Here is a 15462-nt window from a genome sequence, read left to right as displayed (position 1 = left end):
TATCATCTATTATCTATCTATTATCTATCTATCTATTATCTATCTATCATCTATCTATTATCTCTCATCTATTATCTATCATCTATCTATCATCTATCTATTATCTATCATCTATCTATTATCTATCTCTCTATATATCTATCTATTTATACACACACATATACACTGCTCAAAAAAATAAAGGGAGCACTCAAATAACACATCCTAGATCTGAATGAATGAAATATTCTCATTGAATACTTTGTTCTGTACAAAGTTGAATGTGCTGACAACAAAATCACACAAAAATCATCAATGGAAATCAAATTTATTAACCAATGGAGGCCTGGATTTGGAGTCATCCCCAAAATTATAGTGGAAAAACACACTACAGGCTGATCCAACTTTGATGTAATGTCCTTAACCCTAGAACGCATACCTGGGGCCTCGCAGGCCCGCCCTGTTAATTGTTTTCTATTTTCTGCAAGATTACTTTAGCTAGAATTTTGAAACTCTAGGTATTCCTCAGGTATATAGTTGTTTGTCATTTTTGTTTGAGTTATTCCATGTTATTTGCACACGGGCCTAAAAGGCCCCAGGTATGTGAAAGTGTAGATTTTTATAGTCATGCATTCTAGGGTTAAAACAAGTCAAAATGAGGCTCAGTATTGTGTGTGGCCTCCACGTGCCTGTATGACCTCCCTACAACGCCTGGGCATGATCCTGATGAGGTTACGGATGGTCTCTTGTGGGATATCCTCCCAGACCTGGACTAAAGCATCCGCCAACTCCTGGACAGTCTGTGGTGCAACGTAACGTTGGTGGATGGAGCGAGACATGATGTCCCAGATGTGCTCAATCGGATTCAGGTCTGGGGAACGGGCGGGCCAGTCCATAGCTTCAATGCCTTCATCTTGCAGGAACTGCTGACACACTCCAGCCACATGAGGTCTGGCATTGTCCTGCATTAGGAGGAACCCAGGGCCAACCGCACCAGCATATGGTCTCACAAGCGTTCTGAGGATCTCATCTCGGTACCTAATGGCAGTCAGGCTTCCTCTGGCGAGCACATGGAGGGCTGTGGGGCCCTCCAAAGAAATGCCACCCCACACCATTACTGACCCACTGCCAAACCTGTCATGCTGAAGGATGTTGCAGGCAGCAGATCGCTCTCCACGGCGTCTTCAGACTCTGTCACGTCTGTCACATGTGCTCAGTTTGAACCTGCTTTCATCTGTGAAGAGCACAGGGCGCCAGTGGCGACTTTGCCAATCCTTGTGTTCTGTGGCAAATGCCAAGCGTCCTGCACGGTGTTGGGCTGTGAGTACAACCTCCATCTGTGGACGTCGGGCCCTCATACCACCCTCAGGGAGTCGGTTTCTAACCGTCTGTGCAGACACATGCACATTTGTGGCCAGCTGGAGGTCATTTTGCAGGGCTCTGGCAGTGCTCCTCCTGTTCCTCCTAGCACAAAGGCGGAAGTAGTGGTCCTGCTGCTGGGTTGTTGCCCTCCTACGGCCCCCTCCACATCTCCTGGTGTACTGGCCTGTTTCCTGGTAGCGCCTCCAGCCTCTGGACACTACGCTGACAGACACAGCAAACCTTCTTGCCACAGCTCGCATTGATGTGCCATCCTGGATGAGCTGCACTACCTGAGCAACTTCTGTGGGTTGTAGAGTCCGTCTCATGCTACCACGAGTGTGAAAGCACAACCAACATTCTAAAGTGACCAAAACATCAGCCAGAAAGCAATGGCACTGAGATGTGGTCTGTGGTCCCCACCTGCAGAACCACTCCTTTATTGAAGGTGTCTTGATAATTGCCAATAATTTCCATCTATTGTCTATTCCATGTGCACAACAGCATGTGAAATTGATTGTCAATCAGTGTTGCTTCCTAAGTGGACAGTTTGATTTCACAGAAGTTTGATTTACTTGGAGTTATATTCTGTTGTTTAAGTGTTCCCTTTATTTTTTTGAGCAGAGTATATCTCTATCTATTCCATGAAAATTACGATTTGTATCTATCTATCTATCTATCTATCTATCTATCTATCTATCTATTTATCTATCTATCTATTTATTATCTATCTATTATCTATCTATCTATCTATTATCTATCATCTATCTATTATCTACAGTTATATGAAAAAGTTTGGGCACCCCTATTAATCTTAAGCTTAATGTTTTATAAAAATTGGGGTTTTTGCAACAGCTATTTCAGTTTGATATATGTAATAACTGTTGGACACAGTAATGTTTCTGCCTTGAAATGAGGTTTATTGTACTAACAGAAAATGTGCAATCTGCATTCAAACAAAATTTGACAGGTGCATAAGTATGGGCACCTCACCAGAAAAGTGACATTAATATTTAGTAGATCCTCCTTTTGCAAAAATAACAGCCTCTAGTCGCTTCCTGTAGCTTTAAATGAGTTCCTGGATCCTGGATGAAGGTATTTTTGACCATTCCTCTTTACAAAACAATTCCAGTTCAGTTAAGTTTGATGGTCGCCGAGCATGGACAGCCCTCTTCAAATGATCCCACAGATGTTCAATGATATTCAGGTCTGGGGACTGGGATGGCCATTCCAGAACATTGTAATTGTTCCTCTGCATGAATGCCTGAGTAGATTTGGAGCGGTGTTTTGGATCATTGTCTTGCTGAAAGATCCATCCCCTGCGTAACTTCAACTTGATCACTGATTCTTGAACATTACCTGCTGATACTGAGTGGAATCCATGCGTCCCTCAACTTTAACAAGATTCCCGGTGTCGGCATTGGCCACACAGCCCCAAAGCATGATGGAACCTCCACCAAATTTTACTGTGGGTATCAAGTGTTTTTCTTGGAATGCTGTGTTTTTTTGCCGCCATGCATAACGCCTTTTTGTATGACCAAACAACTCAATCTTGGTTTCATCAGTCCACAGGACCTTCTTCCAAAAGGAAATTGGCTTCTCCAAATGTGCTTTTGCATACCTCAGCCGACTCTGTTTGTGGCGTGCTTGCAGAAACGGCTTCTTTCGCATCACTCTCCCATACAGCTTCTCCTTGTGCAAAGTGCGTTGTATAGTTGACCGATGCACAGTGACACCATCTGCAGCAAGTTGATGCTGCAGCTCTCTGGAGGTGGTCTGAGGATTGTCCTTGACTGATCTCACCATTCTTCTTCTCCGCCTTTCTGATGTTTTTCTTGGCCTGCCACTTCTGGCCTTAACAAGAACTGACCCTGTGTTCTTCCATTTCCTTACTATGTTCCTCACAGTGGAAACTGACAGGTTAAATCTCTGAGACAGCTTTTTGTATCCTTCCCCTGAACAACTATGTTGAATAATCTTTGTTTTCAGATCATTTGACAGTTGTTTTGAGGAGCCCATGATGCCACTCTTCAGAGGAGATTCAAACAGGAGAACAAAGTGGCCACTTTAAGTAGCTTTTCTCATGATTGCATACACCTGGCTATGAAGTTCAAAGCTCAATGAGGTTACAAAACCAAAAAAAGTGCTTTAGTAAGTCAGTAAAAAGTAGGTAGGAGTATTTAAAACAAGAAAATGGTAAGGGTGCCCATACTTATGCATCTGTCAAATTTTGTTTGAATGCAGATTGCACATTTTCTGTTAGTACAATAAACCTCATTTCAAGGCAGAAACATTACTGTGTCCAACAGTTATTACATATATCAAACTGAAATAACTGTTGCGAAAAACACCAATTTTAAGAAAACATTAAGCTTAAGATTAATAGGGGTGCCCAAACTTTTTCATATAACTGTATCTATCTCTATCTATTATCTATTATCTATCTCTGTATCTATCTATCATCTATCTATTATCTATCTATTCTTTATCTATCCATCTATCTATCTATCATCTATCTGTCTATCTATCTATCTAAGCATCTGTCTGTCTATTTTCCTTTCTTTACTATACCGTTCCCATCATTTCAGCTGTCTCGAGAATTCCTTACACTTGTATAGATGAGTTTGGTTTTCTGTATACCGCCAGGCAGGATTCCCCCAGATATACTGTATGCAGTGATCGGAGATTCACACTTCTGCATGTAATAGATGGACAATAACAGTTTTGATTGACAGGCACTTAGCGCCCACTTCTGCTCACACTCCTCTCCGCCCCCGCTCTAATGTATACTTTGCTTTTTGCTCCTGGTGTGGTTTGCAGTGTTTACCATCTTGTTGGGTTACTTTACTGACGGTATGGATTTTCCCTTTATAAATACAAAGAACAGAAAAGAAAAATCCACAGCTCACAGCGGGGGAATCATGAAGCCGTTGAAGGCAAATTATGCTATTTGTACAGTATACTTTAGACAGAAAAGCCATATTTAAAATGTCAGGCAGCTAATGCCGGAGATTACCATTTTCCTCGCTGCCTACAGACTGGTAAGAGATGCTGTTTATTTGCTTGGCGGCCAGGCATTAAACAAAGCTGCCACTTCTGCGCCGCCGATGTTATTTGTTTAACCTTTTCAGCGCTGTAATATGCCAATCAGCCGTAGAAAGAAATTAAATCTAAGCAATATTCAGATTTTCTATTTTTACTGCAAATTAAGTTAAAAATGCAATTTACAGGTGAAAATAAGTATGGTGTCACATAATTATTTCATATCGCCATACAAAGGGTCTGTCCCAAAAACATATCTTAAAGCTTCTTGGATCCAATGCAAAATCTATAACTGGGTCTTCACCTACCATGTGCTATTTACAATATTGGTGTATAGTTATAGAGCAGAGGGCCCCCCTTAGGCAGTGGCATACCTTGGGCTGCCAATACCCAGGGCAAGGCAAGTATTTTGACTCCTACCCCAATATTAATATCCATAAAGCCTTCCTTTCAACAAATAATGGCATCTGAGTGCACCCTAAAAACAAATAATGCCATCTGAGTGCACCCTTAAAACAAATAATGACATCTGAGTGCACCCTTAAAGAAATAATGGCCCCTGAGTGCCCCCTTTAAAAAGTCTTAATGCCCTCTTAGTTCCCAATTAAAGTTTGATGCTGCCCTCCGAGTGCCCCCTTCCAAAAGTATTAATGTCATCATTGTGAGATCCCCAGCAAAAAAAGTAAAGCTACTACTCACCTAATCTAAGTGACCAAGGTACCTTTTACCTTGCACACAGAGCAGGTAGCACAGAGGGCGTAATAAAGCAAAGTCATTCTGACACCTCTACCAGGATCCTGACATAGAGTCTAGATCGTGTGAAGCAATTATTCCCCTCTACTCCTCCTTGGTCAGACCTCATCTGGAATACTGTGTCCAGTTCTGGGCACCACATTTTAAAAAAGACATCCAAAAGATGGAGCAAGTTCAGAGAAGAGCTACCAGGATGGTGAGCAGACTGCAAACTATGTCCTACGAGGAACGGTTAAAGGATCTGGGAATGTTTATCTTGCAAAAAAGAGGAGACTTAATAGCTGTCTACAAATATCTGAAGGGCTGTCACAGTGTAGAGGGATCATCCTTATTCTCATTTACACATGGAAACACGAGAAGCAATGGAATGAAACTGAAAGCGAGAAGATACAGATTAGATATTAGAAAAAACTTTTTGACAGTGAGGGTGATCAATGAGTGGAACAGGCGGCCACGAGAGGTGGCGAGTTCTCCTTCAATGGAAGTCTTCAGAGGCTGGACAGACATCTGATTGAGATGGTTTAGTGAATCCTGTATTGAGCAGGGGGTTGGACACGACGACCCTGGAGGTCCCTTCCAACTCTAACATTCTATGATTCTATGATTTTGTGGGCCATAGGCCTTAAGGATGGAGGATCATCGGCATGTTCTATCTACCATCGGTTCCAATTGTATCATCTTCATATTGACACCGATACAGTTCAAAGTGACGCTATCTCAAAAATAATGGGCACCCAGCCAGAAGTCTGCCCCAGATCATGGTCATTGAGGCCACTTCTTAATGGACCCAACATTTAAAAAAAAGAAAGAGAGTTGTACTTTTGTTTTAAAAAGATTATGTCCCTAACAAACTGCCACTTTGTCCATTCTGCTCCTACACTAAAACACTGCCTTTAGGCTCCAGGACGTGGGTACCGCTACTACCTTTGGAACCTCAATAGTTGGAACTCTTATTTATCCTCTTCTCTTCCTAGTCTATCTCTGTTGAGCTTGTTTTTTGGAGGGCGGCATAAAGTTATTTCTTGGTCCTAGGGTCAGGGGTGGACATATTAAAGAATCCCAGATTGGAGACCAATGGCTTATAGGATCTCAGGAGGGCAACAGGCAGGTTAATGAATTGATCATGGAAGGTTTTATTGGACCATTCATTGTTTTTCCTTTTAGAAGTAGAGGTGACTAGTAGAGCTGCTTCTCCTCTATCCACCAAGGCTGTGTTCACACTTCCTTTTACACCTTTCACTTGTCTTTTCCAATGGAATAATGTAAAAACGGATCCATTTTGTAACTTACGCAAACAAAAGCAGAGAGGTGCCCATGATTATTATTGGATCAGTTCTGCTTTTTAGAACGGACATATTACAGTAACCATGATACTTCCGTTTAAGTCAGTTCTACAACAGATCCATTTTTCATAGTATCCCATTTGCATGTTACTAAAAACAGAGAAGACAAACTGGATGTCTGATCGGAAGTGTGAATACAGCCGAAAAAGATCACTGGGATCCCCATTAATCTGGGCTGCCCAAACATTTGCTCAGCTTTTATCTACTGTCCATTGGCAAAGGACAGTAATAAATAACTTAAAACGTGCTAAAAAGTAAAAATGAATAACAAGGTCAATAAAATTTATTAAAAAGACAGAACTATCTGTAAGTGTAACATAAAATGTGCTCAAATTTGAAAATATTAAATTTAGCCCTGATTTGAGGATTCAGGTCTCATATATTCTTGGTCTACCTGTGCTCATATTGACTCATTACCTCTTAATTGGTCGTTACTGAAGATAGCGTTCTTCAGCTACAATATATTAGAATTGGATACGGGTCAGAAATCTTGTCTTCTGCCTCCAGAGAAGGTAAAGCGCGTTAGTACGAAATCAGAGGATGAGGGGAAGTGCTGATTTTGCACAAGAGGTGCAAATGGAGCTTTGGTTATGAGCATAAAATTAGAGTCTGCTCACCATTAATCAGCCAGGCTAATTGCTATGCACGGCCATTTGCCATACGGTGTGAGAGACAGCCTGCTTCCCCTAAGATGAAATTCTCTGTAACCAGACATGAAATAGTGAAAGCCCTCTGTTTGGAAATGGCTTGTTTTAGAGATTTAATCCCTAAACAACTTTCTGCAGGGCTTTCTGTCAAGACAAACAGCGCGATAAAGCTTTGCATTTATGTGACAAAGGGAGCAAATTTATGGGCTACTAAAACATTCCTATGGGTAGCGCTTTGAATTCAGATGTGGAGTGGGTATTTTGGCTGCGAGATGATTGGTTGCTTTAGAAACAGGTAAAGAGGATCGAAGGGTCAAGTAGATTCAAGAGTGGTCGCCTTTATCATCGTTGCACCTGTTTTAGGGATAGCAAGGCGGCCAAGTGGCTTCTATTGTAGCACTCAGACAGTATGTCATTTAGCTTTCTGATGCATGCGTTCAACAATTTTGCCAAAAAACTGTCCATAGATGCCTTTCAGAAGGACTAAACCCTGTTGGATCTGCTGCCACACAGGTGCTAACAAGAGACATCTAGTATCGTACCTTTAATTTAACATTAAAAGGGTTGGCAACTCCTTTTTTATTGATGTCCTATTGGTGGCACCTCCGCCGATTAGCTGTTGAAGGCCTAAACCTTGTTGGATCTGCTGCCACACAGGTGCTAACAGGAGACATCTAGTATCTTACCTTTAATTTAACATAAAAAGGATTGGCCACTCCTTTTTTATTGATGTCCTATCCAAAGGTGGAGGTGGCACCTCCGCCGATTAGCTGTTGAAGGCCTAAACCTTGTTGGATCTGCTGCCACACAGATGTTAACTAGAGACATCTAGTATCGTACCTTAAATTTAACATAAAAAGGGTTGGCCACTCCTTTTTTATTGATGTCCTATCCAAAGGTGGAGGTGGCACCTCCGCCTATTAGCTGTTGAAGGCCTAAACCTTGTTGGATCTGCTGACACACAGATGCTAACTAGAGACATCTAGTATCGTACCTTAAATTTAACATGAAAAGGGTTGGCCACTACTTTTTTATTGACGTCCTATGCATCGGTGGAGGTGGCTCCTCTGCCGATTAGCTGTTGAAGGCCTAAATCCTGTTGGATCTGCTGCCACACAGATGCTAACAAGATACATCTAGTATCGTACCTTTAATTTAACATAAAAAGGGTTGGCATCTACTTTTTTATTGATGTCCTATCCATCGATGAAGGTGGCACCTCTGCCGATTAGCTGTTGAAGACCTAAACTCTGTCGGATCTGCTGCCACACAGATGCTAACAAGAGACATCTAGCATCGTACCTTAAATTTAACATAAAAAGGGTTTGCCACTCCTTTTTTATTGATGTCCTATCCAACGGTGGAGGTGGCACCTCCAGCGATTAGCTGTTACTGGCATCGGCCAAAAGTTTTCGAATGCTGCCAGAACACAGCAGCTCTGTCACTTCTATAGTCTACTATAGTCTACTTCTAGTCTACTTCTAGTCTACTTCTATAGGTACTGCAGATCCACCACCTATAGAAATAAATAGGGGGTGAATCTGCTCTACCCAGCCTCGGCCACGTAGAGTTTTGATGAAGCAGCTGTCTTCTGGCATCATCTGAGAACTTCTGGCACTGATAATAGTTGATTGGCATGGGTGACAGGTGTTGCATCCCCACCAATCTTAACAATAGGCCATCAATAAAAAAAGTAGTTGTACTATAAAGAATATCTATAACTTATCCAGAGGATACTTCAAAATGTATCATCGCTGGTCTGGTGGTCCAACTATTGAAACCATAATGCATGGAGTTTCTAAGGTCCCCTGGGTAAATTGAGTGGTAGTGAATATGTGCGACCACCACTTCTGTAAATAGTAGATGAAGTGGTGGTCGCACATGCTCACTTCCACTCCATTCATACAGGCGACTTTGTGACCCCTGTTCTTGTAATCGATGGGGGTTCCAGTGATCCTACATTTGTGACTTATCTTGTGCATGGGTGATATATGATATTGTTTATTGGACAACCCCTTCAAATTGAAACAACTACCTGGAAATATAAGTTTCCATTGTGCCATGTGCATGCAACCTGGATAGCAGCTAATAGAGCTCTTCACGGGCCATTGCTGCAGAGCTGATGGCAGTGGTGTAGCTGTATAGGCTTCAAAGAAAGCAGGGATACCTGTGGAGGCTGAAGGATTTTACAGCCACATAAGAAGACACCAGTATATAATACCCATGGGCATATCTATAGTGGAAGCCGGTGCTGCATTCCCACCCGAGCCTGGAGCCAATATCCCTTTAATTCATATGAGAAGACCAATTCCATTAATGACCTGTGATGGTTGGGGCCTTGTTGGAGATTTTGAATTGGGGACCACAAGCTTCAAGTTACGCCACTGATAATACCTGAGACAAACGAAGGTACTCAAAGGCCTCATACACTTCTACGAGTGCCACATTATTGCTTCGTACATCACGGAGATTGTGTACTTCCTTAACTCTTACTTTGAGATATCTTGATTCTTGAGTTTAGTGGTGTCAGATTGGCGTCTTTTTGGGGCAAGTTCTGTATAAACATCCTCCCTTTTCTCAGCCATCTCCTTCCCTCCTACGTTCCTTGTCCATGCTCCATCCATACCCACTGAATCTGCTGGGGCTTCCTTCCGGGTGATTTTCGAGGGCTTTGGCGGTGCCTAGGAGACTTTCCAACTCCTACGAGACTGGAGGTCTCGTCTTTTTTCTGGACGGCTCCCAGACTTTTTGGGAGAGTTAGCAGACATGAGATAACCAGCTTTGAAAAAAAATATTTGCTTTCTATTGTAGTATTGCAAAATCTTCTTTTTCCAGAGTTAAGGCTATCTCAAGCCAAGAGAAAAGGTAGGAAGGACATATTTCTATTGCGCAGTGCATAAGGTCTAAGACATGCCTTCTCTGAACTTTCCAAATATCCCATTTCTCCTCAATGCCAGATGCAAACTCCTTTTTCTAATTTTTCAGTTCCTTACACACTGTTCTATTTTCCTGATTTTCCGAACAACCATCTCCTTCTCTGTCATAGAAGAATGTGGCCGTCCACAAACTCTATGCATCCCATATGGCTCAACCTTGTAGAAATTGGTTACATTGTATGAGAGATCAAGGGCCGCTATAGAGATGACTCCACAGGGCACAAAGTGGCATTAGTCCAGCTGGCAGGGGGTGTCTTATTTTTCAAGCAGGACTGTCTTTGCAAAGCCAGAGGCTGGATCTGGACTGGTTGAAACCATTATTTATGAGAAGTCAAAACCTTTTCACTGTTCTAGTCACCGGGACAAATGACTTTCCTAAATGACTCGTCTGGTAAAGTACACTGCGTGTATAGTTTTATTTCACTGTAAAGATTAATGAAATATGCAATTGTTCCAGTCTGTCCCAGTGGTGGAGGGCTGAATTACCATGCTACATGGAAAATGTGCAGGAGTCTTCTACTAAACAAACCCCATAAATCTCGATTTCCTATTTTAGATTTTATTGTAATTATTGATGATGGATTGTGCTCTTGATAAAAGTTTTATAGAATTTTTATTTTATTTTAAAGGCTTAGAATGCCTGCTTGATTAGCATGGACCTATTTTCAGCAGTCTGCCCCCCACATATGACATCATAGAAGAAAAAAATAATCATCTTAGCATTAAAAAGCATGGTCAGACATGTAAAGAAAATTCTGAGATTGATGTGGATGTTTTAAAAAAATAATCAACTGAGGCATATTCACCTGCTGTAACACTCATGGATCCACCAAAGGCTACTCTGCTAGTCTGTGCCAGAAATGGATACAATAATGTACTATTCACTGAGTCCTGTGATTGGCTGCAGCAGTCAGGTGACTGGATCCAGTGATCTCCTTTCTCATCTTTATCTTCCACTCTCTACCCATATTCTATGTTCTACTATCATGTAACTTCCTCCATAATTTGAAACTTCCATTCTCATCTCCAAGACTTCTCTTGTGCTGCACCAGTTCTTTGGAATATGCTGCCCCAAGCAATTTGGTTGATTTCCGATATCCATAGTTTTAAGAGTGCTCTAAAAAGTCATCTTTTCAGGCAGGACTATGACGTTCTGTAATCTAACTCTTCTGCGTTCGGTCTTCCCCAATCTAAAGGCCCCTGTACAGGTTAAATTAGATTCGGCCATACCTGTTTTATTCTCTGGGAGAGGACAGCCATGTAATCTGTATGGGGGTCTGCTGACTCTCCCCTGAGAGACGATGTCAGGGCATGTTGAATTTAAACACTCGATCGTTTTGATTCCAAGAGATTAATCACTGCCAGAGGTCTAAGCCCTGGAAGGTCTATATACCCATACTGCTACTGTTATGCTAGTGTAGCAACTCACTCAGGAAAATAGGTAAAGCTGAAAACTTCCGCTTCCTGTACATACTAGAGATACTGACCCCACAGTTCCTAGTGGTTCCTGCGTGAGCAGAGATTGCCCTAACTACAGACTAGAAGATGGCGACTCGGACCTATGTTGCCTGAAAGGCCAATGAACGCTTCATGTTCCTCCTAAAGAACCGGAAGGCAGAGAAGAGTGCAAATTACCTACAGATGGGGAAGTGTGCTGAAATAGAAAGAGAGTGAGTAAAACAAACTAAGAAATACAAAATAAAGTATAAAGTACATACTGTTAGATAATATGCCGCCTATTTCCTAAAAAGAAAAAGAAGATACGTGCAGAGTAAAGAGCAGAAACAGCAAAGAGATAAACCCTAGCTGGAATTTCACTGACTGGTTTTAAACTACAGTAGAATGGCTGAAAATCCACATGAAACTATCACCAGCAGGAAATGCAAGCAGGGAAAACAAATATAAAGCCGCACCCGAAAGGTGATAGGGCAGACAAATGAAAACACCTGCGTTATGCTAAACAGACTGCAGCCAGAATAACGTAACCTAAACACCCAGAGAAAAGGTGTGTCTGCTGTGGCTCAGCGGACAGAGAAGCCAACCATAAAACACAGGCTCAAGGGTTCGAAACAGAGGAGCATGACTGTTACCTGCGTATAGCTATATTATAGGAAGAAATCAGATGCCTGCAAACATGGGTTCAAGGGGAGAACACATCTACACTACTGTGTCAAATGGAGGCATCATACATTGGCACATCTTCTATAGTTCTGTTGAACAAAACTGTAGGAACTTTGTGTGCCGCAATTGGGCTGTGTTGTGTGCAAGATCCCTTAAAGGGATTGTCCCCTTTCGGAAAACTTTTGCCTACCAGCTCAGTATGTTGTAACAAAGCAAAGCACCGGAGATCGGGCAACAGTGGCAATGATTGCCTATTTTTTGAATAGGGCCTAAATTGGCTGGATTCACTAACCTATGAGCCTTTCCCCTCTCCCTCCCTAGCAAGTATGCATGTTACCGCATCTTTGTGCACTCATGGAATGATACTCTTGCCTTATAGATGACCTAGGTCTCTCCCTTTCTAAAATTTACTCTCTCTCCAGACCCCTTTAAGGGCCAAATGATGAGTGTTCTTCATTGCTAAAGCATTGTAACCTGTGTTATATTCACTTTATGTCTGTATCGGTTGAAAATGGAAACTGTAATGATGATGATTTGTTGCTTTCTCTCAATAAATATGATCTGATCTAAAACAAAAAAACAACAAACCACACTTTACTGACCCTTCCCGTGTCAAACACTGTGTGTGCAGAGCAGCTCCGGTGATTGTATATAGGTGTTGACATTGACAGCGCTGCAGCCAATCCATGAGCCATGGCATTAGCGAGCTACTGAGCTCAGTGATTGACTGCATGGCTCTCGAAGTGATGTCACCACTGCAACCAACAGGAGATACCCGGCTGCCCTGGAGACGTAGTGCTGGACCCTGAGAGTAGAGATGAGCAAACCCGAACTTAAAAGTTCGGGGTTCGTACCGGACAGTTTGTGTCTGGTGCTAAGTGCTGAACACAGACTTCTCCGGGAAGTCCGTTGCAATGTTTGAAGTTCCGGGGGAAGTCTGTTGCGGAGAGAGAGAATAATTTCCAGCTCAAAGATCGGGTCCCCATTGTTTTCAATGGGGTTCGGGTTCTGATTCAAGTTTGGGTACAGTTCTGGTATCCGAACTGAACTATGGAATAAAGTTCGGGTTGGGTACCAGAACCTGAACTTCCACAGGTCCGCTCATCCCTACCTGAGAGAGTAATTAAAGTGTGATTTATTTTTTATACAACAAATTGAGCTGGCAGGTAAAAGTTTTCTAAAGGGTGACAACCCCTTGAAGGCTGGGGTGGACATATCAATGGTGCAACCAGTGCAGCCGCACAGGGGCATCAGAAGTAAGGAGACCCATTTCTACCTCCAAAGCAAGTGGAATTGTGCATTGTGATGAGTTATTGGACTGCAAAGGGCCCATATATTGTTCTTGATGGAATATTCTCATTATGACGCGCCCCCTGGGCCAGTGCTGTAGGGGATACCCGGAGCCGGATCTCGATGGGGGTAGTAGTCCTTGTGGCGGTGACCCGGTCCGTGCCCAGGGTGTCAAACTAAGTGGCAGTCTATGGCAGTAGATGTTAACTTGATTGTCGACTACGCCACCCGTTGAGTGCGGCTTTGAAGCCGCCGCTGCAGAGCAGTCCACTGAGGCCGGTGGTATATGTGCAGCAGTGATGGTATAACCCCCAACGGGAGGGGTATGGCCTCAGGGCAGCAGGTGTAGAGGATGGGGGTTGTGATGATGCAGAAAGAAGATTCAGAGTCAGGAGATGCAGTTCAGGGTTTTTACTTACTGGTGTTCTCTTGGTCACTCTGGCCTTGAGTGACCACCCGAGCCGTGCTGCGTCCACCAGGTCCTGGACTCGGCCAACCCCCAGGCAATTCCGGAGCGTGGTCCTGAGCTCCTTTCTGACTCTCCCTTCCTCTGGCCGTTCCCACCAGGGATCCACTTTTGGCCGGCTCCCTCGGGTCTCTTGGTGGTCAAGCCTCCTCTGGGCTCCCTGACCCTATACTCGGTGTGCCTTTCTAGTGGATTTGGTGAGGGTCGTGGCAGATCCTGACCACGACCTCCGGTTCCTGGCTAAGGTTCGTTTTGGCCTCCGCCAGCTTGGGATCCGGTACCCTTGTCCGCCAACCCTTCACCCTTTTGTCTTTATTCTGGGATCTTGGGGTTCCCTTCTTGTCTCCTCTCTGGGTCCTTCTTTTCTCCTCTCTCCCTCTGCAGGCTCTGCTCTGGAGCTGGGCCCAGCCGGAGCCACAGCTCCCTGTCAGCCCTTCTGGCTGAGCTCCTCTGCTCTGCTCCTCTTGCCTGACTGAACTCACCCTGTTCTAAGATGGTGCCCACCTTATATACTCCCTCTATGTGTGAGCTCAGGTGACCAGCACCCAATGAGCTCCTATCTTTACCCAGACTACTCCCCCTATCTGCCCCTACACTACTGGGATGTTCCACCCCCCTCCCACTCCAGCCAGGGACAGACGCTGTCGTACCTGCACATAAACTGGTGGGAGTACCGTCGTTCTGTCCCCCGGAAATGGGATGTATGTAGTGCATGCAGCCTACTAGCTCAGTTCCACACTCCATCCTTACCCGGGAGTGGAATACCACACCTCTGGCTTGAGGTGTAATACCCCTGTAGCAGCCGAGTCCTCAGGGTGCTACATTCCCCCCTGGTAAATCACAGCACGTCCTCGGGCTGTAAAAGAATAAAAACATCCACAAACATACAATTTTTTTTTTTCAAAAACATCATAAACATATAAAACAATATATATATTATCAGCAAAAAACAGTTTCCTATAAAACCGGTAGGGGGCGCCTTAGAAAGCGCAACTATATACAAGGGGAGGTATGGCCGCTCTCAGTCCTCGACCAGTGGGGAAAAGGGATGGCTGTTCACACTTGTCCCAACGGGGAACATATTTAAATTAGCAGCATGGCATATACCCTTACGGGTAACTATTTTACAGTTTCAGTTCACCTCTTAATGGTGACGATGCCCTCCTGCTCCTTCCTGAGGGTAGGCTTCAGACCCGTCCGGGTCCTCTTGTTCCTCCTCACACCGCAGCTCCTCTTCCGTCAGGCGATGTACATGAAGGGCATAGGGTCCTTTGGCACATTGGTGCCGGGTGAATGTGACCTCGTCACCCAGGTATAGGTCACGACCTCTGTGTCCCTCCGGTAGGTGGGACTCGACATCTCTTCTGGTCACGAAGACGTCGCCGGGGGTGTGATGATCTCTGATGAAGCCCCAACCGTGCTGCAGTTGGAATTTAATTACAGTCCCGGTGGCACGGGGACCGTGGGCTGCACGGGGGTTCCTTCGGGTCCGGCTTTTCTGCTCTGCACTTTTTATTTGCAGCCGC

At 43.8% G+C, this 15462-nt stretch overlaps 1 protein-coding gene across 4 annotated transcripts in view; it reads left to right on the top strand.

The window, feature by feature from the left end:
- Positions 1-15462, top strand: part of EBF1 (EBF transcription factor 1) — a 490083-nt gene that overhangs the window by 32908 nt on the left and 441713 nt on the right. The window lies entirely within an intron of this gene.

The sequence above is a fragment of the Phyllobates terribilis genome, unplaced genomic scaffold (genome assembly GCF_046119375.1).
Source record: "Phyllobates terribilis strain yellow unplaced genomic scaffold, ASM4611937v1 Scaffold_10__3_contigs__length_209671492, whole genome shotgun sequence".
NCBI classification, from domain to species: domain Eukaryota; kingdom Metazoa; phylum Chordata; class Amphibia; order Anura; family Dendrobatidae; genus Phyllobates; species Phyllobates terribilis.
This window is presented reverse-complemented; position numbering and strand designations above follow the sequence as displayed.